At 39.8% G+C, this 24306-nt stretch overlaps 1 pseudogene; it reads left to right on the forward strand.

Moving 5' to 3' along the window:
* Positions 1-1815: 1815 nt before the first annotated feature.
* Positions 1816-17938, forward strand: LOC125101473 (homeobox protein NANOG-like; annotated as a pseudogene).
* The last annotated feature ends 6368 nt before the right edge of the window (positions 17939-24306 follow it).

Genomic DNA, 24306 nt, shown 5'->3' on the forward strand with positions numbered 1-24306 from the left:
TACCTACCCTCTCTCTGCCTCAGTTTGTTGATCTGAAATGTCGTATTAAAAATAACCATCTTAAAAATAGCTCTGAAGTAAATTGTAAAAATCTGGGAGCAATCCCAGCATACCACGCAGCAACTAGTAATTCTAAGTTACTATCTGTTCCCTTCAGGTGATTTGAAGTAAGTGGCTCAGAATCCAGCCCCCTTCCTAGCATGCTTTTCTGCTTCTCCAAATATGTACAAATGAGATGTGGAGTGTTCAGTATACTGGGATGTGAGGCACATGCTGGACCAGCCCTGTCTACTTTCCAGGGAATCTATGTGTGGAGCTCCTGGGTTTCATAACCTGTGGTCCGAGGGCCTTTGGCCCAGTGGGGAGGCAGAAGCTCTCCCTGGTGTTGATGGCAGGGCTGTGAGAGGGCATATGAGTAATCCTTTCTGGGAGGAAAGCAGATACGGCAGCCTGGAAAGCACACGTTCGGGGAGGCTGAGCAGGAGAATGAGCTGAGATGAGCAAAGACCACCATCCTGGGTGTGTGATGCAAAGCCTCGGGAATGTGTCCGAATCCAATCCAGTGGCCGTCCTCATCCTGCTCTGTAGCCCTCTGAGCCCCGGCAGCTGTCACGGTGACTGATGTGCGACACCCTGACCTTTGCTGACACTGTCCTTCCTTCTTGTCTTTCACCGACGTCTGTCCCTGTTTTCCACATCACACTGGCTGATGGCAAATAGGTCTGTGGAGCTGCTTGGAGGAAAATCCCATTCTCTGTATCCTGGTCCTGGGACTCCAATTTCCATGGGTATAGGTGATTGATGGGAACTCTCATTCCAGTAAAATACTGTCTACTTCTCTGCAAGGGTCCCTCCCCACACTAGCGGTTCTCCTGGTTTAAAGGAGGGCCAGACTCTTCAGAATACATTCCCCACCAATGAGGGAGCTCCCATGTATCTTGTGAGGCAACTTCATGTCCAGTACTTCATCTGTTTCTCATGACAGCCCTCTGGGGGAGCCAAGCAAGGGTATTATTTCCTTTTCAGTAGTGAAGGAAATGGGATTCCAAGTGGTCTCCTGAATTGTCCCAAGTGACATGGTAAAGTAGGTGGCCATCAGAATTAACATTCAAGTCAACTGAAAACCAGCCTATTGAATATCACTCTATTGGCTCTCAATTCCACATATGTATTTTAATGGCTGCTACTGCTTAGCAATCTGTTCTTCTCTAATTTGTGTTTGTTCCAGAAAAGCTATGATCAAGAAGAGCTCTCTCCCATACTCACCATATTTCATGAAATAGAAGAAAGGGCATACACAATTTAAATGGACAATCTGAGGTAGCTTCAAGAATCAGTTTGGGGACGCCTGGGTGGCTCAGTTGGTTGAGCAGCTGCCTTCGGCCCAGGTCATGTTCCCAGCATCCTGGGATCGAGTCCCACATCAGACTCCTTGCTTGGCAGGGAGCCTGCTTCTCCCTCTGCCTCTGCCTGCCATTCTGTCTGCCTGTGCTCACTCTCTCTCCCTCTCTTGCTCTGACAAATAAATAAAATCTTTAAAAAAAAAAAAAGAATCAGTTTGTATGTCATCTTCAGGAAGCTATAACCAATAGCCTCAGTCTGAGATTGTCCCCCTCTCTTCTTTATGCTTTGACAGCACCCTGCATGCACATTTACAATGCATGTAAATCACCTATTTATGCATTTCTCTCTCTTTCCTATAGACCCTTGAGCTCAGGGACCATGACTTATTCATCTTTGTATTTTCTGGTGCCTGAACATGGCAAAGACAAATGCTCAATTAGATCATTGATTGAATATAAAATAATGTAGTCGATGGTATTGAGAGTCAAAAGGTATCTAAAGGTGATATACCTTGGCACTCATTTGACTGAGGAGGACGCCAAAGAGGACACATTCAAGGTCAGAAAGAGTAAGAAGCAGGAACCACCAAAGGGTGGTCTGTGCTACTCAGGTCCAGATTCCTAGTATAGTGTGCAAGTTCTCTATCCTTTCAAATCATCCTGTTCAATTATAGCTAAAGATAATAAAGGATACCCCAATCAGTGGATGAGTCTCCCCCTCCAGAAGTACCTCTGAACATACTTTAGAAAAGCTTCCATTTTCTATTATCCAGACTGCAGCCATCACCAGCTCTTTGGTTCACTCTCTGCCATCTCACAGCCTCTTTGGTGGGCTATTTGTTCTTGCTTCTTACTGATTCCCCTAAGCACGGACTCTCCTCTTCTGCCATACCCTGAGCATTGAGCATGAGGCTTAAAAACATCTATCAAAAACATGAAGATAGCAAAAGGGAATTGCTAAGCCAGAGGGGGAAAACTAAATATTGGCTGTTAGACAGCAATGCTTCCTCGAGCCTACCCACTAAACACATCACAAGGGAGCTGGGGCGGCTGTGTTCTTCTGTCTCTGGCTTCCCAAGACACTACATGGGTCTACTCTTCAGAGCTGCTTCTACCAGATCTTTTCCTTGAGTATCAGTCTCTTACTCCCAACTCTGGTCTTTAGCCTGGCAAGAAAAAAATCTAAAGGGATCTTTTAATATAGAAAGGAAAAATCTTTGAGAAGGTAGAGCTCACTCCCTACTTTGATGATTCATTAAGCAGAATCTGTCAAGGCAGGTCTGAGGAATTTGCATTTGAATCCTTTCACTGGTACTGGCTACCCAAAGGCCAAAATATAGGTACTTAATGTGCATAACCAGAACATTCCACAGAGTGAACTCTCCCAGAAAAGCAAGTGGTATGCCTCGAAGGAAATTCTTACTTCTTTATTAAACCATAGGAAGAAAATTCACAGTAAGCTAAGACAACCTATTTTGTTCCAGTGTCTATCAGTCAGACATTCAGGTGTTCAGCCCTAAAGCACTTTTCCCAAAACTTGGGAGCTATCTGATCAGGTACGAATAGCTGATGGCAAATATCTAGGATCTGTGTGTATTATTAACAATAATTAACATTTATTGAGTGGGTACTATATGCCAGGGACTGTGTTTAGCATTTTACATGCATTCTCCTATTTAATCCTTCCAAAATCCTATAAAAAGTCACAATGATGCATTCTGGGTGTGGTTTAGGGTGCGGCTGGTTCGTTGCCCAAATCCTACCATTCAGCCCTCCTCTTCTCCTAAGTTCCTAGCCAAAGAGCATATTCACCAAAGGATCAGCAGCCAAATGGGAAAGAAAGTGCTGATATTATTGTCTGGGAAAGCCCACAAAAGAGAACACAACTTAGGCCTGAGGCTTAGGAGAAGCAACCCCAGCATCCACTTATCCAGCCTTCAGCTTGCATAGAGGCTAGGATAAAGAACACAGAGTGCTTCCTAAAGGGATAGCCAGAGTAAAAAAAAGGGGGGCGGGTCATGGAATCTAACTTTAAGACACTGTTGTTTCTCAAAATCACCCTCTTGGGTTCTAGTCAATTAGATTAATAATTCCTACTCCCTTAGAGAGTTCCAATGAGATTAGAGAGAGGAGTGTGATGGAAGGGGGAAAGCTGAGGTCTCAAGGGGCTCCAGAGCCCTGGAATCTTCTTGTACTAAATTCATGTTGGCTTTTATGCAGAGGTTCAGAGAATCTCTCTCTTACTGTTTCTTTGAGATGGGTTCTAAGGAAGTTTCATAGTGTCCTTAAGAGTTTTAGAAAAATCTGTTTCTTCAGTTTCTGTTGCAGAGTCAGACACAGCCTATGGGGCAGATGAGGAGGACCATGCATGAGGAAGTGTACTACTCAGCCACCGCCTTCTATCTTGGTGTCTGACATTTTGAAACAAATGTCCTTGTAATTTATTTCTTGTGCCCAACCCCAAGATTTCAAGATTTTACGAGACATTTCTGAATCCCAAGAACAGACCAGCTTTAATTCAACTGGAAAGGCTCATTAAGTATTGAAAACAGTTTCACTTTAGAGAGAGCTACGTGTGTCTGATTATTAATATGCATGCATAATGCATAATGCATAAATGCAAAGGAACCACATTGTTACCGGTTCTACAAGTGCTTTCCCCTATATATCATGTCATGGGAGCATGTGAATGAAAGACAGCCATAAGCAAAAACGCTTCTCTCACATATTTGCTGAGGTTTGGACTTTTGACTTACAAGAGTCTTCTACCACTTAGTCCTCTCTAGTCTCTGTCACTCAGCTCTGTCCTCTGTCCTTATAATGCTGACATGCTCAAGGTGCCTCTTTGGATATCCTCCTAGTGCATCCTTCCCCCAAACACACAATCAACTCTCATTCATACTTCTGACTTAGAGATGTCTTCTATCAGTTTTCACCCATACTTCTGATTTAGAGATGTCTTCTATCAGTTTTGGCTTCACAAAATGGACTCAATTCCTCATAGCCCTCTAGCAGGGAAAGGAGTATTGTACAATGCTGGTGTTTGAAAGTTCAAATATGTAACTGTTTGCTGAGTCAAAAAAAAAAAAAAAACAAACAGAGAAGAAAATTAACAACCTAGATTTTTTGTATATAAGAACAGCATGACTTAGAAAAGAAAATAGTTCTTTAATAATTCCTTCCAGTCTTCTCTAGCTAGCACCTACTGTATGCAAGCATCCACCATATAATGGTGACAGTGACTCTATACAGCTGGGTAAGATACAGAACTTCAAAGAGTACTAGTAAGGAAATACACATGTACTGAATTCTATTCAAGATAATTTATTTGTATACATAAGCATGTACATTAACATAAATGACTATAATCGAAGGTAGTATGATGTAAAGGCCATTAAAAGATATAACAAGTTTACTTATTCCAGTAGAGGTAACCAGGAAGGGTCTAGGAAATTTTTATTACATTTTCATATGAATGGGGACTGATGTTATTAAAAAACAGGATTATTTTTGCAAGGACTCAAGTCCCTGCAAGCAGAGAGTTGAGTTTAGTATTCATTTTGACCTGAACATAGAATTTGTTTAAAGAAAAAGTGAGTAAAAGCACAGACATACACTCAGAGTCTAGAAATGGAAAGCTTAGTTGCTGATGTCCAAAATTTCAAATTTCATTTCAGAGGTGGTGAAAATCATTGAAGCATTCCCATCAGGGGAGCCCTGTGATTAGAAAATGATAGAGAGTGATTCTCAAGAACCTGTCAGCAGTGTGGAGAATAGAATGAGAGACAGACAAGCAAAGAAGTGGGAAGAGAAGTTGGAATTTCCTTTGAACAGAAGGTTCATGTGGCCATGTACCAAACAAATAAACAAACAAACAAAAAATCCCCAACAACTTTCTGGAGTAAACTTTTATAATGAATAACATCTACTTCTTGTTTACTTCTTATAAAATTCACTTTATTTCATTACAGAAAATTAGAAAAATACTGAAGAAAATAAAGTGAATTGATGACTTCCCAATTAAGAACATAGTAGTTTATATTTATATCTATTTACTTCTAATTTTTTATCTGTGTAATTAAATTTTTCAGGGTTAAGGTTATAACACACACTTAAATGTTTTTTTAAAAATTTAATGTCATAAACATTTCCCATATATGTTTATTATTATCTTTGTGTTAAAGATTTATTTATTTATTTATAGCATAGGGGCTGGGGAAAGGCAAAGAGGAAGAGACAGAATCTCAGGAGACTTCGTGCTTGAGCACGGAGCCTGATTCAGGGTTCAATCCCACGACCTTGACATCATGACCTGAACCAAAACCAAGAGTGACACTTAACCAATTGAGCCACCCAGGTGCCCCTATGGTTTTTATTATCTTAATCATCTTTTAGAAACATGATAGAAAATTGAATAGAAAAATGTTAAGTGACTATAACTGTCAATCATGTTCAAAATGAAAATATAAGGCATAAGGAAGAAAACAAAATGCAGCTATAATACCAAGATTTAGAGATAAGTGCAGTGAATATTCTTGAAGTATATTTCAAGCATAAAAGAGCATTAAAAAGTGGCGTCCAGGTGGCTCAGTGGGTTAAAGCCTCTGCCTTTGGCTCAGGTCATGATCCCTTCCTCTCTCTCTGCCTGCCTCTCTGCCTACTTGTGATCTCTGTCAAATAAATAAATAAAATCTTTTAAAAAAAGAGCATTAAAAATCGGTACAGTATCATATAACATGCTTTATAACTTCTTTTGCTTGTGATAAAAATCATTTAGAAGTGTTTTAAGTATAGGGGCACCTGGGTGGCTCAGTGGGTTAAGCCTCTGTCTTCAGCTCAGGTCATGATCTCAAGGTCCTAGGATTGAGCCCCGCATTGGGCTCTCTGCTCCGCGGGGAGCCTGCTTCCTCCTCTTCTTCTGCCTGTTTCTCTGCATTCTTGTGATCTCTCTCTTTCTGTGTCAAATTAAATAAAATCTTAAAAAAAAAGTGTTTTAAGTGTTGCATAATATCATATAGTTATACCATCACTTATTCATACCTGACAGTAACTATAGTAATTTATTTATGATTTGGAATCAACACTATACTCAAAGCAGACTATTTCTTAATGCTCTCATTATCAATCAAGAAAGAAAGTCACCAAGCATAAACGATAAGAAGTTAGAAAGACACCTATAAAATGAACTTGAAAAAAAAGTAACAGAATGGATTAAATGAAGGTATAATCAATTACCAATGGATTGGGAAAATATGCAATTTGTCTTGGAGATTAAATAAATATAATGAGCTTTTGCAAAATTAGGATGTTGCTATTTCAACATAAACATGTTTTAAGCTAAAGTACGTTTTAGGGTAGTCAGGTCTCACATATGTGCAAGATATATCTTAAAAACCCAAGAATACATTCCAGAGTTATAGGTTCTTGAAGAGGCTTTAAGTTTAGTGAAAGGTCTTAAGCTTCCTTCTTCTATTACTTCCATGAGAAACAAAGAAAACAGATGAATAGTCTTGTTTTGAGAGGGAGGCAATGGAAAGCGTAGCTTAGGCAAAGCATCATAACAAGAGTCCAGTGTCAATCTCGAACGTCAAACTCCTGCTTTCATATTGTTTATCCACCACTTACTGTTCCCTGTACTTAGTGAGCTAATCTCTCTGTGCCTGTTTCTTCGACAGCAACATGAAACGCTGAGGATGCTGTACTTCCAAAAGACTCTGAGAGACATGAGGAGAAAGTACCATTTTTGGAAAACAATTACCAGCAACCACTTTTAATGATTTTACAATCCAAGAAGTTCATCTTTTCTTCATATCTTTAAAAAAAATGCTTTATAAGCCTAGCTTACTGAATTTTTAAAATTAGTTTTGGATAAGACACCCAAAACCAGCAGAATTCTAAAAGCCCATTTGGAACCATGAACGTGGTCCATTGTTATGAGGTGATTTCTTGTCTCTTAATGTTTGTGACTTTATGATATTTCCCCACAACCTGACTTAAATCTTCTTTATCGAGATTACACTTGGAGTCAGGAGTTTTTCTATGCAGAAAAGACAGCCATGCCTAAATCCTTCTTATGTTTAACTGCAAAAAAATCTCATTTGTTCAGTCATTAAGATGTGGTTTCTAACCTTGAGGCTTTTACAATTTGTAACCAGGGAACTCAACACAAAGCACAGAAACAAAAAATAGAGCTATTCAGAAAAAGGTTTCATCTAAATTGAAGCTGGGATGCTTCTTTGGGAAAGTGATAATTGAGATGTACCTTGAAGAATGTAGTCTTGTAAGTGTTTAATGGGATGGGGGAGGGTGTTCAAGCTAGAAGTGAGGTAGGCCTTAAAAGCCTCATTTCATTTTCTAGGCAGTGAGTGTGAATTATTTTAGATTCATATGAAAACTTGTGACATGATACAATCCATGTTTTAGAATATGTTTGGGCCCCGAATTGAGAGATACGTGGCAGGAATATCAGGACCGCTGTTGTGGCCTCCTTGCTCGGACAGAGGTGGGAGTGCCTAGAGAGCAGTGACGTTGTGGAGGGGAACTGCGAGGCCTCTGGGCCTCTCTGTATGTAACAAATGCTACCAAAAGAAAGCTTTGTCTTTCATTAATGCCATCTCAAAGATGTGAAACATGCTTTGCTGGTGTTGATTTGCTTTTATTTACCTTCTCTAAAATAGCCGGCAGTTTCCATACAAATGATATGTACTTGGCATGTTAAATTGCTGAAACGTTTTCTTCCCTCGGTGGGTAAATAGGCATGCCTGACTAATTCTGGAAAGCCTTGCTGGGTGACTGTAAGAATGTTTTCCACAAAAGCCTTACACTTGGCCACGTCCTTGTATCTTTGTAATTGTTGTGTTGTAATACACTAAAAATGTGGTGCTCACCATGAAACACACCCAGCCGTCTGCCTGGATGTGAGTTCATGCAAGAAAACATCACTACCTATCCTGACAGAAAGACTGCAAGTCTATTTTGCTCCAAGATTGGAATACAACTAATGCTGGAGCAATTTAGACAAAATGGCTATTTTTAACCATGGTATCACAGTAGAGATGTTTCTTTTCTTTCTTCTTCTTCTTCTTCTTCTTCTTCTTCTTCTTCTTCTTCTTCTTCTTCTTCTTCTTTTTCCCATCTTTTACAAGAAAATAGTTGCAGTTTATTTTAGAAGTAATCAGTTTTATTACAGGGAGTACAATGTTTCTGAGTACAAATTAGTTATTTTTGAAATATAAGCTCTGCTCTTTTGTAAGCTTTCTTTCTCTGCCAACCCCTAGTACTGGGTAATATTTCGTGATTGATTTTGCTACATCCCTCTCAGATCTAAATTTAGACATGAGAAAAATAAAGTTAAAATAAAAATATTTATTCATTCATTCATTCCAAAATGAATACTTCCTGTGTTCTAGGCATTGTACTAAATGACAGGTGTGGAGTTAACATGGCCCTTGCCCTCCAGAAGCTTACATTTTCACAGGAGTCTAAGCTATGCACACAAATATCTCTATTATAATTTATAATATTATGTGTGTCTATAAGCAAAGTACTGGAGCACAGAGAATGTTTATTCCATTAGAAGAAAACAAAAAATATTCACAGAGAATATGACATTTTAGATAGGTCTAAGGAATAAATGGGGAAATGGAAAGAACATTCTAGAATGATAAAAGAGTATGTGCAAAGAAATGAAAGTGCAAACTGTCTCAGGAAGAGAGGATGGGCAAGTAGAAAAAGCACAGAGAGAAAGACTTGTGTCTGTGCCCCACTCACCCCTCTGAAAACTGAGGAAACTTGGGCAAGTGAGTCAATCTTTCCTGAAAACTGCTATACTAATACCTGTCTTGAAGAATATTCTTTAATTAAATGAGCTATTGTACGTAAAAGCACCTGGCTCCTTGAGCATGCTCAGTAAATATGGTCTGATTTTATTCAAGAGGAATACACGTTTCCTTGAGGTAGAACATAGAGTGTCTGGGTAAGAACGTTGTGAGGGAGCTGAAATCCAAAAGATAAGTTGGGACCAAATCATGTGAAAGTAAAGCTAAGTAATTTAGGTTTTATTCTGAAGGCAATCAGGAACCACTGACTTTTTTTTTTTTTTTTAAGATTTTGTTTATTTATTTGACAAAGAGAGATGACAAGTAGGTCCAGAGGCAGGCAGAGAGAGGGGTTGGGGAAGCAGGCCCCCAGCTGAGCAGAGAGTCCAATGCGGGCTCCATCCCAGGACCCCGAGACCATGACATGAGCTGAAGGCAGAGGCTTAACCCACTGAGCCACCCAGATTCCCGAACCATTGACTTTTGAAGCAGGTCTTAGCTGTGGTCAGATTTTTGTTTTAGAGAGATCAGCCTGGGACAGGGATGAGAATAGACAGAGGAAGAGGGAAGTTAAGTAGAGACTGGAAAGCTATTGTAGTGACTCAGGTCGGGCAGGCTGAGGATTTGAACTCTCTCATTGGCTGTGTGCTAGAGGGAAGGAATGAACCCCCACAAGAAATGTAATGCACAAGCATACACCAAATTGGGAGGGTTTGGGGACTACCAATACGTGTGGAAGTGAAAAATCCTAAATTATCTCTCAGCCAAACACTGAGGAGTACAGGCGGCTTGCTGTTTTCTTCTGCAGTAGCACAAATACATCTGCTTACCCGTCCAGCTGCTTGGAGTTGGAAGAAGCTAAACCCACATTGAGAGGAACATGGTTATTTTCTGCTGCTAAGTCATTCCTCAGCACGTGGGAGTGTAGAAGGAATTTAATTGTGCCGTCTCCTAAACTTTTTGGTGTTTATCGACAGATCCTTGACTTATCGGGAGAGGGGGATGAATTATCTAGTAGATTCCACCTTCTTTTTACAGATGAAGACAAAACTCAGAAACAGGAAGTGACCTGTCTCAGAAACAGAGGGTGTGTGAAACACTAGAGCCAAAATTCAAACCCAGGATTTTCACTGATCACCTAAACACTCTTTTTAAAGAAGTTATTGAGAATTCAGGCAGACATCACTAATAGCTACACAGTGAGCAGTAACTTTGTCTACCCCCATCTGCACAGAAATTAAGTGAATTGTTTTAACTTTCCCTTTAAAGCTTAAATGGAAGCTGAAGATCCATCAAATGGAGCTAAATGTAGTTTCTACATAATTTAATAGTAAAAATTAGTTGATTTATATAATAAAATATAAAAAAAACTATAAGGGCACATTACTAGAGTAAACTCAGGCAAAATAATTTTTAGTTTTCTTAGCTCTGATTACAAATTCCTGGGGATTTTTTTTACAAAACAATGAACGACAGGCTACCAATTAGAATTAACCCAAGAATCATTCCTAATGAATAGAAAATGTTAATTCCATCAAATTTGGAATATTTAAGCAACAGAATTATTAAAACACACTTAAGGTTAAAATTCTCTGTCCTTTATAGACATTCATCATTTATACTTTTTTCTTGGGAATAAAATATTGTATAGAATGTAATTCTAAATCATTGACACTTATCTTTTTAAGGACCATTTAAACAATCAGTTTGGATATAACCATTTTAACCTATTTCCCTTCCATCTTAAACAGTATATTTGGGAATCATTCAAGAATAACTGGTTTGGCATCAAAAGAAATGAAATCTTGCCATTTGCAATGACGTGGATGGAACTAGAAAGTATTATGCTTAGCGAAATAAGTCAATCGGAGAAAGACAACTATCATATGATCTCCCTGATATGAGGAAGTGGAGATGCAATGTGGGGGGTTTGTGGGGTAGGAAAAGAATAAATGAAACAAGATGGGATCGGGAGGGAGACAAACCATAAGAGACTCTTAATCTCACAGAACAAACTGAGGGTTGCTGGGGAGAGGGGAGATTGGGAGAGGGTGGTGGGGTTATGGACATTGGGGGTGTGTGTGCTATGGTGAGTGCTGTGAAGTGTGTAAACCTGGCGATTCACAGACCTGTACCTCTGGGGCTAAAAATACATTATATGTTTATAAAAAAAATAATAACTGGGTTGGAATCATCATTAGTAATAAGAATCACAGAATGTTACCTCTGGAAGTGTCTTTGGATAGCATCTGCTGTTTCTGATCCCCCATGTGATGAAATATCTAGAGTGTGGTCATGAGATCTTCTAGTAGGATAGGTTGAATGAATGCAAACCTACTGGGGGGGCCTCTGATTTAAAGTTGGAGCTATATATCTTATCCTCAGGGACCCAAAAGTATTTATTGTAGAAGGAAATTTTAAAAATGGGCCAGGGGCACCTGGGCGGCTCAGTTGGTTAAGAACTGGACTCTGGATTTTAGCTCAGGTCATGATCTCAGGGTCCTGGGATGGAGAGTACCACATCCTTGGACTACCAGCTCAGCAGGGAGTTTGCTTGTCTCCTTCCTTCTTCCTCTGCTCCTCCACACATGCACACACATGCGTGCTCTCTCTCTCTCTCTCTGAAATAAATAGTCTTAAAAACTAAAAAATAAAAAATGGGCCAGATGCAAAGTGCAATAAATATCACTGTCTGGGGCAGAGAAGAAAGCAATGGATTGGGGAAAAATTGATCTGGGTTTAAACTGCAGTCTTTCACTGCCCTGGATTAAGTCTCTCTGTCCCTGCTGATGCTGGTGGTATTTTGCTTCAGTTACCTCATTTGTAACCAGGTGATCACTATGAATGTCCTTTAAGTTCTGACCTATGATCGTGTGGTTCTTCCATCGAGGGTGAGATACTTGAAGCAGAATTCAAAATAGGCTGAATTATGAGTGACCCGATGTCACTCAGAAAATCAAACATTCAAATTCACTCTCATTTCAATCTGGTTTTTTTTCCCCTCATTTTAAAAATTGACATTTAACGAGTACTTACTAAGTGCCAGAGTATGTGCGAAGCACATTAATAAATGTGTTCACTCATTAAATCTTTCAACTCCATGAAGTAGGTACTATTTGGTCTTAGCAACTTCTTCACATCATAGGATATTTTTGTCTTGTATTTAATAGGAAACTTAAGCAGCCTTGCTAGTGTTACTGTAGGCAGGATGTGAATCCAAGACAGCCATCTGAAAGCATTACCAGAGCATCTCTCCTGACGGGAGAGAGCTCATTGGCCGTGAATGTTTTTTCCCTGACCAATGATATAACCTCCTGCCCAAAGTTACCAGTATCACTAGGTTGGCAACAAGTCTTTGGAAGTTTACATCATCCCTATATTTTTGAAGTTACTAAATGTGAAAAATATCATGACCTCAGTGTTCCCTTGCTGAGCCAGATTCATAACATTACCACCACCTGCTCTTCCAAAGGTTTCCATTTAATGCAGGTTTAAAAATAAGGACTCTGCTCTCTCTTGCTTTCTTTAGAGAAAAGGTGTAAGTCTGGCTGGAGTGTTTAAGAAAAAAATTCCAGGGTGATACAGTGGAAAGAACTTGTCTCAGATCTTCCACGTGACCTTGGGCAAGTCAACCTTACCAATTTTCAGTTTTCTCCATCTCTGTAACAGAGTGATTGAAGAAAATAATTTGTTCGGAGGAGAAGGGAGCTGAAATGGATTACATATAAGTCTATTGGTCTTTAAAATCCACACAGAAACTTTAAAAACTAAAATGTACAGTAGCTGGTAAAACATGTCCTGGCTCCTGAAATGTTGAAAGAAATCTTTTAACTCCTTTTTTGATTCTTCTTCCCTTCTTCCTTCACTCCCTTCCTTCTCCCCTGTCCACCTTTTTTCCCATCCAGATAGTAGTTTAGGTCCTGGGGAGGTGTTGTAAATACAATAGGCAAGTATTCTTTTGTTATGAAGCACACATTCCCATGGGGGAAAAGAAAAAGGTAGTAACAAATAACCTAATAAATGAAGTAATTTAAAGTGGTAATAGGGGCTGTGGGCAGAATACAGTGGGGAAAAAGCTTTAAAATTGGTAGTTGCAGGGACGCCTGGGTGGCTCAGTGGGTTAAGCTGCTGCCTTCAGCTCAGGTCATGATCCTAGGGTCTTGGGATCGAGTCCCATATCGGGCTCCTTGCTCAGCAGGGAGCCTGCCTCTCTCTCCGCCTCTGCCTGCCTCTCTGCCTGCTTGTGTGCTTTCTCTCTCTCTCTTTCTGACAAATAAATAAATAAAATCTTTAAAAAAAAATTGGTAGTTGCAAGTAGAGGCATTTAGATTTTAGAGAGGGTGATTGGGATGAATTTCTCTGAAGAGGAAATATTTTATTGGAGATTGGAATGACGAACTGGGGCTGGCTTTGTTCTGGGGGAGAACATTCCAAGAAGATAGGGCATAAGCGAAGGGGCTGTGGGAGGCATGAGTTGGGCTGGTCAAACAAAACAAAACAAAACAAAACAGAATGAAGGCCTGAAGCCAGGAGTATGGTGAATAGGAAAGAGAGTAGAATAATCTCTTAGCAGAGAGCTGGGCATCAGTCAGGTCATGCAGGGCATCTTAAGGAATTCAGTTTTTATTCCAAGTATATTTGAATGTCATTGAAGTGTTTTAAGTAGAGGTATGGTATTATTCACATTTTTATTTATTTTTATTTTTTATTTTTTTAAGTAGTCTCCATGCTCAATGTGGTGCTTGAGCTCATGACCCTGAGATCAAGAGTCACATGCTCTACCATCGGAGCCAGCCAGGCATTCCTATAGTCACATTTTTAAATGACTGCTCTAACTGCAATGGATTATAAGGGCTAGAGTAGAAGCAGAAAGATAAGTTAGAAAATATAAAATAAGAGATTTAGGGTCATTCAAAGCCCTAGGATCCAGGGAATGGGAGTAACCTAAAGTCTGATTAGAAGAAGTGGAACTTGAACATGAATCTGGTTTGAATGAATCCCCTAGCATGTAACCCATTATCTTTTCAGGTAACTTTACTTTATTTTTAGACAATCCTATCTCTGAGAAATTATATGCTATAATCACAGAATAAGTAAGTGCCTAATAAGTGTTATAGATTCATCCTTTTTGGTCATACTCAGAAGAGCTAATTATAACACCTTGCATGTATGGAAACTGATTGAACATCCTCTTTTCCTTTAATTAGTCTAAGTGTGTACAACTTCATACTTACTTAGTGACAGGACAACAGCCATTGCCCTGCCCCACAGCCTAATTATTATAGGTGTACAATTCTCATTACACATATGCTGGAACCATACTGTGACTAAAGTGTTATTGGACTTTGCCTAACTAAATGTACTGATAAGGGCCTAGGTGTTGGTGGTGACTTAGGCTCGGTCAGTGCTTTATCAACTATCAAATCCCACTAGCTGTTAGAGAAATGGGTATGTCCTTCAAGCTAACCCAAGTAGGCTACCCCTAAATAGCTTTAGTCACACAGTGACCAGAAGACAGCATAGGCTAGGTGAATGGGGACACATCCCCTGTTCCAGCCATAGGGAGGGATGGGGCTCTGTCTGGAAAGTGAGGAATCAGACAAAAGGCCTAGGAAGTTCCTAAGGACCCACAGCTATGATATAGCCCTTTCGGGAGACTGGCATGCAATTGCTCAGGGCTAGAGTTTTTTGAAACCTATTTACTAATAAAATTGTCAGATATTTGTACTATGTAAGCTAGAATTTTTTCTGCTTCCTGTTTTTTGTTCTCTTCCAGCTAAACTTTATTATCGATAAAGTAACATTTTAAAGATATTATTTATTTATTTATTTATTTATTTATTTATTTATTTAATTTTAGAGAGAGTGTGTGCATGAATAAGGGGAGAGAAAAGGGAGAAGGAAAGGGAAAGACTCTCAAGCAGACTCTGCACTGAGGCATGGAGCCCAACATGGGGCATGATCTCACAACCCTGAGATCATGACTGAGCTGAAACCAAGAGTCTGATGCTTACCAACTAAGCCGCCTAGATGCCTCAATTCTGAACAATTCTGTCTTATCTCAGCTATTTTCTGGGGAACCAAGAGATGGGGTATGGAATCACATCTGTCCTAGAATATTCAAGGGTAAGCACTTCATCTCTGAGATGCAGCATTTTGGGCAAAAATTTAATCAGGAGTCCCCAAGGGCATGTTGGGCTAAAGGGGAAAGAATCTGGTGATCCTTTTTTCTGTACTTTTTGAGATAAAGGTCTTGCTTTGATTTGTATATATTATGTTTTATTTTTGAAAAGTGAAGGCATTTCCCTTGCATCCTTACCATCCTGGTCTTTTCTGAACAGGTGCTCTAGTTCAGTTGTTTTCAAAAGTATGGTCCTCAGGCCAGGAACATCAGCAACATCTGGGAATTGTTAGAAATGCAAATACTTAAACTCCAGCCAGACATGTGAATGTGGTACTCTTGGGTTAGGGCCCAGAAATTTCCATTTTAATAAGCCTGTCAGATAATTCTGATATATACTCAAGTTCAGAATTTCCCTGCTCAAATTGGTCCAAAGTGAGGAACTCAGAAGTGTCCCACACTTCACCTGAGTGAGGCAGAGCAAGAAATCCTGCTCCTCCTATGGGCTGGAGGTCAATTTAGGGTTAGAAGCCAATTCTCTTGGGTTCTAGGCCATAGCTCTTTACATCATATCATGCTCTGAACCTCAATCCTGGTAAAGAACCAGAATGCTAAAGATCACCACTCACATTATCTTTTAGTTTTGTAGGTTTACCAAACTAAAAAGGAAATAGTGGATGGTAATTTCATACCTAGAAGTAGAACTTAAAGATTTTATTTATTTATTTGACAGAGAGAGATCACAAGTATACAGAGATGCAGGCAGAGAAAGAGAGGGAAGCAGGCTTCTTGCTGAGCAGAGAGCCCGATGCGGGACTCGATCCCAGGACCTGAGATCATGACCTGAGCTGAAGGCAGCGGCTTAACCCACTGAGCCACCCAGGCGCCCCAAGAAGTAGAACTTAAGAAAGTAATCAGACATTGACAGACCACCTTACACCAATTAGAATGGCCAAAATTAGTAAGACGGTAAACAACATGTGTTGGAGAGGATGTGGAGACAGGGAAACACTCTTACACTGTTGGTGGGAATGCAAATTGGTGCAGCCACTTTGGAAAACAGTGTGGAGATTCCTTAAGAAATTAAAAATAGAACTACCCTATGACCCTGCAATTGTGCCACTGGGTATTTACCCCAAAGATACAGATGTAGTGAAAAGAAGGGCCATATGTACCCCAAAGTTCATAGCAGCAATGATCACAGTCGCCAAACTGTGGAAAGAACCAACACAAGAAAGAACCAACTTTGGCTTAGCCAAAGTTGAGAGGAATTTTTTGTTTTCATAACTTTCAAGAAATGGTATGTAAGAATTGCTGTTCAATAACATATAATAAGAATTAGAATAGTAGCAATAATAAGCATTATTACCAGGAGAAATGATAAGATCTTACAGCTACACTTCAGTCATACTTTTATAAAGCTCATTAAAGGCAAGGAGAAAAAAATGACAACTATGGGCTACTGGGAATATCATTAATTCAAAAACTACTTATTGAGAGATAGTATTAACTGAGAATTCGAAAGGCAACATGAGTGTGGGTCCAGCTCCAGGCCCAATGCCCACCTTGTCTCAAAGCCTCCAATTCTAGGGGCTCTTCTCCAATGCCTGAAATTTATGGCCTTGAAGAAAAGTATGCATCCTTGCAAATGTCATCAGCTGAAGTACCCCACTCAGGGGCTATCTCTCTTCTTCGTCCCTCCATGAATCTGCTAATTCAGGGCAGCCCCGATTTTTTCACCAGCCTCAGAGTAAAACTACTACTGTCTTCTACAGAGGAGAGCGTGGTGAAGCAGAAAGATGCCGCCCAGGGCAAGAAACAGATCAGAACTCTGTTCTCTTGGGGCACCTGGGTGGCTCACTTAGTTAAGTGTCTGCCTTTGGCTCAGGTCATGATCCTGGGGTTCTGGGATTGAGCCTTGTGTCAGGCTCCCTGCTGAGCAGGGGATCTGCTTCTCCCTCTCCCTCTGCCCCTCCTGCCCTGTTTGTGCTTTTTCTCTCCCCCTCTCTTTCAAATGAATGAATATAATCTTAAAAAAAAACAAAACAAGCAAAAACATGTTCTGTCAGACCCAGCTATATGTCCTCAATGCTAGATTACAGAAACAGAAATACCTCAGTCTCCAGAAGATGTAAGAAATTTCCAACATTCTGAACCCTAGTGACAAGAAGGTTAAGACCTGGTTCTAGTACCAGAGAATGAAATGTAAGAGGTTGCGGAAAAACAGCTAGCCCAAAGAATAGCAAGACTGTGACTCAGAACCCTCAGCAACTACAGAATACCCAGGCTTCTGTTCTTCTCACCAGGATACCTGATCAACACTTCTGGAAACCTTCCAATATAGAGCAGCCAGACCTGGAAACCTTCCAATATGGAGCAACCAGACCTGGAATAGCCAGTCTTAGAGCAACCTTCTCTGGAACAGTCAGACCTGCTGCTCCCAAGCCTGGAAAAACTAGACCTGGAACAATCAGCTCCACAACTGTGGACAGGGATCCCTGCAGTGCCACATACTGTTCCAGCAAAATTCTGCCAGAGATTTGGAGTCCATCTTAGAAACTGCTAGGGATAGCCATAGGATAACAAAATAATCCACTAAGTACTTTAGTACCCCGCAAATAATGGATTTATTCCCATATTACTCTGTGAACCTATAGCCTATAGATGTGTGACAATGAGTATATTTTTCAATCTCAATTTAGTCAGTGGCTGTAGTACTTCTAGGATTTGTATTTTACGGTCCTATATCTCTGCCTTGATAGTCTGTTTCTCATTATGTTTCTTGTATCCATTGAGGGGTTAAGATTGGAGTCTAATCAAAGATGTTTCAGTAGCATTGGCTTCTATGGACAACATGATGAAAGATGTTGGCTAGAGATAACTAGATATAATATTAATTTGGATATCTTTAGGTTTTAGAATCTAACCTCAAGAATAGGAAGTAAAAATATAAGGACTTGTGATGAAAGATTATTTGTATTTTCTGAGACTGTGCGGCTTTACTTGTTAATGACCTCAATTTTTATGGTAAAGTGTTAAACTATAAGGTACTTCATTGATTTCCTCTACCCCTGTGCTGATTTACTACAACTGCTCATTTGTCCATCATTCTGGTATTTGTAGAAAGATGTTTCGTATTTTAATGTATCATGATAATAGTACCAGTTTGGTCGGTTGGTTTGCAGGTTTAAGTACAAATAAAAAAAAAATACCCACTTAAAAAATATTCATCGAGGGCACCTGGGTGGCTCAGTGGGTTAAGCCTCTGCCTTCGTCTCAGGTCACGATCTCAGGGTCCTGGGATCAAGTCCCGCAACGGGCTCTTTGCTCAGCAGGGAACCTGCTTCCCTTCCTCTCTCTCTCTGCCTGCCTCTCTGCCTACTTGTGATCTCTCTCTTTCAAATAAATAAGTAAAATCTTAAAAAAAATTCATTGAGTACCTGCTATGTGTTCTGTGGTAAGCATTGCTATAAAATTACATCATGAAGATTGTAGTATAGTCTAACAGAACTTATAAAACATTATTAGACTTTGGAACTCGAAAGTAAAAAAAGAGATTAGAAAAGAAGAGAACTATAGGTCAGTGTTAAGAGCATTTAGAAGAGGAATGTATTCCCATCAAGACTTGAAATTTTTTGGGAATTCAGGTGATGAAGAGGAAGTCTTTCCAAAGGAAGTATAAGCAAGAATTTGAGGTGGAAAATGATGCCATATACATGGAAAACATGAGTAATTTTCTTTTGTTAGAGAATATATCCTCCCTTAGAGTGCCATTTTGAGGTTTACCAATACAGAGGAGTATGTAGTAAACCCTCAGGAAACTCTTTTGATTGCTACACTTGGAATTAGTCTGTTTTTGGAGAGAAGAGGAATATAGTTTGGTTGCCCTAAGGACAGCTTCTGCCCATCCACATATTTTCCCAAACCCCAAACTAACTAACCAACTGAACCAAAAATCCAATGGTGAAGAAACCTTAAAAAATAATGCAGTTATAGACTACATTCTCTTGAAGAGGACATAGAGGTATTACCATAGCCCATCACTCTCTCACTCTCTTATTTCCCATGTTCTCCTTCTTTCTGTGATGTGGCTCATCCTCACAAAAGAGTGACAGTCAGTGCAGTCAGCTTCCCCCTGTGGAGTAGGAATGTCTCTCTAGAAAACATTCTCACAGCACTCTGGTGAATAAAAGTATCCATCTTCTCTGGGAAAGGATCCGAAAGAGAGGTAGAAGAGGGGGAAAAGGGAAATGAACAAAACAGTTCCTCCTAGAATGTGCTATGTAGGGTCCCATGGGCTTACAGTGTGTTACTCATTCAGTCCTTCCATCATGTGGTGGCTGGTAGGGCTAAGAACCAAACTCACCACCAACTTCTTGCTGAACGCTTTTTTCCCTTCATGATATCATTCTGCCTAGTAAATTAGGAGAGGGCAGTGTTAAAGTTGAAGAGTAAGAGTTTGGGGGTGGAGAACTTGACAGGAAAAAGCTGTGAAGGAAAAAAGAATTTGCAAACTAATCAATTTTTAAAGATTATTTTTATTAACATATAATGTATTATTTGCCTCAGGGGTACAGGTCTGTGAATCATCAGGCTTACACATTTCACAGCATGCACCATAGCACATACCCTCCCCAGTGTCCATAACCCAACCACTCTCTCCCTAACCCCCCAACCCCCAGCAACCCTTAATTTCTTCTGAGAGATTAAGAGTCTCTTATGGGGGCGCCTGGGTGGCTCAGTGGGTTAAGCCGCTGCCTTCAGCTCAGGTCATGATCTCAGGGTCCTGGGATCGAGTCCTGCATTGGGCTCTCTGCTCAGCGGGGAGCCTGCTTCCCTCTCTCTCTCTCTCTCTCTCTCTCTCTGTGCCTGCCTCTCTGTCTACTTGTGATCTCTCTCTGTCAAATAAATAAATAAAATCTTAGAAAAAAAAAAAAGAGTCTCTTATGGTTTTTCTCCCTCCTGATCCCATCTTGTTTCATTTTTTCCTTCCCTACCCCCCACAACCTCCCCACCCTGCCTCTTAAATTCCTTGTATCAGCAAGATCATATGATAATTGTCTTTCTCTGATTGACTTATTTCACTCAACATAATACCGTCTAGTTCCATCCATATTGTTGCAAATGACAAGATTTAATTTCTTTTGATAACTGCATAGTATTCCATTGTATATATATGCCACATCTTCTTTATCCATTCATCTGTTGATGGACATCTAGGTTCTTTCCATAGTTTGGCTATTGTGGACATTGCTGCTATAAACATTGGGGTGCACATGCCCCTTCGGATCACTACATTTGTATCTTTAGGGCAAATACCCAGTAGTGTGATTGCCGGGTCGTAGGGTAGCTCTATTTTTTAAAGTGAAATATACTGATACGTGGTAAACTGTAACCTTCCAAAGACCAGTGATAAAGAAGGAAGGATATAGAGGGGTCCAGCAAAGGAGCTAAGGGTTATAGTTCTGGATTATAGTTCAAGGATTATAGGCTTTTCCAGGAGTTTTGAGCCTGAGGAGAGATTGGTTTGGCCACACAGCAGGTCTGGAAGGAAGGTTTGGCACCACTGTTTTCAGATAGGAAAGATGGGTTCCTTTTGTAAAGGATTCAGTCCCTCTGAAGCAGGGCTTCCTGAACTTAGATGTAAATTAGACTCATCTGGAGAAATTTTTAAAATGCAGATGCCCAGCCCTCTGTCAACTTCTCTAGTAATTGATCAGGGGTGAAGGCTGACCTTCAATTCAATCTGTTGCTGAAGCTCCCCAGGTGATTCAAATGTATAGTCGGGGGTGAGAATCCTACTCAGAAGAGGTTGAAGAACCCAAAGAAAGTGGAAATAATAATAAGAAAAGCCAAATATTTATTAGCAAAATAATCAGTAATTTTCTCACATTTATCAGAAATTTCATATATATCTAAAACACTTGTTTTTATTTTTATTTCAGTAGTATTCCTGATGGTAAAAATTGTTTAAAAGAGAAAGTGACAAAATAACAGATGTTTGGGTAGTTGTATATAGGTGGAATTTTTTTTTCTTTTTTTTTCCTGTTCCTTTGTATTTTTTGTTCTTCCCAAACAGATTTAGAACATGCTAATTTTATAATTAGAAGGTATAAATAAGACCCAGAGCAAATATCTGCATGTTGAATCATTTTATCTATGTTATATAGAAATATATACCTATAATTACATGATAATTTGAGAGAGATATTCATATAAGAAAAGATTCCTAAAATATAATAGCAATTCAAACTTTAAGTCCATTTTTACCATTGGCTTTAAATATCATTTGCCTTTATTAATAAAGAAAATCCATTCACAGGGTCACCAAATGCTAGTGATCTCTGAGTATTTTGTATTCATCCTTTTCACTCACTACAGCTGCTTGTATTTTCATTAGCTCCATCTTACAAAGGCACAGATGGGCCAATGAACTTGTTCAAGATCAAGAGACTACAAAATGGCAGAGGCAAGATTTGATTTCAGCCTTGCCTTATGACCTAGATAATGTGTCTGGTATTGATGTGCTCACTTGATTTTTGGATCTCACATACGTCTGGAAGGTGAGTTCTCATTTCATCAGGAAGCCTTCGTAACTTACTTTAAGGGCCAGGCAGGCCCCAAAGCTATGCTTTTTAGCAGGTACACAGGTATATGGGAAAACTCCTTATTTGAAAGAATCATAAAAAAACAAAAACGAAAAAAAACCCAAACCTAAAATATTTAATGAATCTTACACCAATCACACATTGGAGAGTCAATGTAGAGGGTGAAGGGTTATTCTCCACTGAAAACAGTCTCAGGAGGTGGTGGTGATCAGTCCTCATTAGCCTCCACTTCAGTTTAATAGTCATTAGTGACAACAGAGATAAATTTTATAGGTGCTAATTGACCCTGTAGGAAGACTTTGAAGTTCTCCCACTAGCTTAGGATGTCTTTGAAGTTTAGTTTTAGCTAAAGTGCCGGGTCAAAGACCTGAGAAAAACACACAGTGGAGAAAGAATTGCAGGTACCAAATCTTTGCACTATATGAGTGATCGTCAAACTGTGGTTTAGAGTCTGTGACCAAAACAAACCCAAGTAGTATTGGGCAGGGGAAAAAAAACAAAACAAAACCCTCACCAAGTTGCTCTAAAATTTTTCTGAGGAAATATTTAAGAAGATTTTGTATGTGTCGCCACTCTGTTCTCATAATATTAGGGCAAAAGGAGAAAATAGCCGACATATTTTTGTACATATAGCTTTCTCAATTCATTTGAGTTACTCATTGAGTAAATTGGAAGCTCAGAGAGATAAAGCAACTTGCCCATATTCTCTCTACCAATGAATAGAGAAATTAGAACTCATCCTGACAAGTAGTGCGGGTATCATTCTTGACAGCATAGCTGCCTCTATTTTTGAGTGGGAGAAACTGAGATAGAATAAGGAGGGAAAGGAGACACCAGTCTAATAATGGATGATATAAGGAGAGAATAAAGAACTTTAAAAAAAATCTCCCTAGTCCTAAGAGTTTATATTCTGGTGAAGCTCCACGTTGACTAATATCCAATCAAGAGCCAGGCACAATGAGAACAGAATGAAGACCTATGCAAAAGTCTGCAGTAGGACTCAGGAATTATTCCAAGTTTGCTTCCCATCCGTCTGCTGGCCTCCATGATCATTAGCTCTACATGGTCTTCACATCAGTTAAAGGGTGTTGAATTTGGAAGATGGCGAAAGAATGCAATCCTAGGGAGGTTGGTATGCTAAGAGATTTACAAAGACCAGGCACGAGGCGGGTGACAGGGACTCAGGTTCTGGTGCTTGACTGGGTGTCAGGGATGAGACAGAAAGCAAGTTCTAAACATTAAGGGCTCAACGTCCGGGTTAGGTTGACAATGAATGTCCTTTGAGATACTACTCCAGGGTATTGAACTAGGTTAAATTAACCACATAGCTAGAGTCAGGCTCAATCCCAGAGCTCTGAGCGGGACTGAATCCATACTTTTCAGGTGGGTGTCGCAGAGGCTAGGGACAGGCTGGGCAAACGTGTGAGTGCAAAACCATTCAGGCAGCCTTTACAGGCCATCTCCTTCTTGCAAATGCCCTTGTCTTTTATTTTATTTCTTTCTTTATTTTTCTATTGTCCTTGTCTTTTAAACAACAAAATAATCCTTCATTAAATGGAAAAATGGGATTCTTTTCTAAAACTTTTCTTGTAAGGATTCCAAACTTAATCTTGTTTCAATTTTTTCACTATTAAAATTAAAAAAAAAAAAGAAGAAGAAGAACAGCCTGAGGGAAAGGAGTGCAGGAACCTACTGAGTTCCATCTAGCTGGGGATGGGGCCTGGCTCTCTGCATTTGTACAGATGGTAGAGCAGAATCATGTGATCTTGAACACGAATATCAGAATTATGGGGTAGGGATAGAAATATATATTTTTAAATATCAAGGCTATCTGGGTATTGCTAGGTCTCTAAGGATAACAAGGTACTCTTTCCTAGCATCAAAAGAGTTCACTCTTTAGTGGGATTGTGGGCATTCATGGCAAAGGAGGAAACTGAGTACATGGGAAGAATGGGGAAAAGAGGCGGCCAGGCTGAAGGACGTTAACCTGCCTAAAGCCCACACTGGCACATGAGTGTTAGGAGATACTGCATTACAATTTCATCCCAGCAGAATGATTACTGGTAGGAAGTCACCTGGAGAAAAACAGAGTGGGTGGAAGATGATACTCTGGAGTGGTGGAGAACTGACGCTGCCAATGGGAGGGAGAGAAAGGACTTGGTTTCTCTGTAACTGCATCTGAGCCCAGAAGAAAAGAGTGGATGGCCCCTCAAAGCCACTTCTACCTGCCTGACTTTATATGCAGGCTCCTTCTTCTTTTATCCCTCAGAATGTTGGAAAACTTTAAAAAGACAGGTGATGTTAGCACATTCTGTGTCTTTTGAGAACTGTGGATGAAAGGGACACATAAATTTTGGTTATTATTACTTACGTGCAGTAATTTTAGTTGGATTTCCCTGACACACCTTCTCCTTTGT

The sequence above is a fragment of the Lutra lutra genome, chromosome 1 (assembly GCF_902655055.1).
Source record: "Lutra lutra chromosome 1, mLutLut1.2, whole genome shotgun sequence".
Taxonomy (NCBI): domain Eukaryota; kingdom Metazoa; phylum Chordata; class Mammalia; order Carnivora; family Mustelidae; genus Lutra; species Lutra lutra.